This window comes from Pteropus vampyrus, unplaced genomic scaffold, assembly GCF_000151845.1.
Source record: "Pteropus vampyrus isolate Shadow unplaced genomic scaffold, Pvam_2.0 Scaffold591, whole genome shotgun sequence".
NCBI classification, from domain to species: domain Eukaryota; kingdom Metazoa; phylum Chordata; class Mammalia; order Chiroptera; family Pteropodidae; genus Pteropus; species Pteropus vampyrus.
Genome location: NW_011889372.1, coordinates 8,600 through 8,981, shown reverse-complemented (window position 1 = coordinate 8,981; position 382 = coordinate 8,600).

Sequence of the window (382 nt, the reverse complement as noted above, 5' to 3'; positions counted from 1 at the left end):
ATACATCCAAGCACCATAAGAATGAAATGGTACATTTAAAGCATGTACTTTTTGGCAGATTATTTGTCTTCGATTACTGATTAAAGAGAGTTTTAATAAAAATATATTCTTACTCTTAACTATTTTATTTTATAATCCCAAATAATTTATTTTGTTCACAGAACAACATACCAGGACCTCTCAATCATTGTCAAAACATCTTTCCCACTCAGTTACTTTACTAAAATGTATTAAGTATATTTATATCTATAAAATTAAGCTTATTCACATTACATGAAATTGGGTTCAATGGCCATCTTTTACATATCTGTTTAAGGAAAAAATATATTCCTTCCTTTTCTTTGCTTTACCTTTTTCTTTAAAGATAAAGCTGAACAAATAG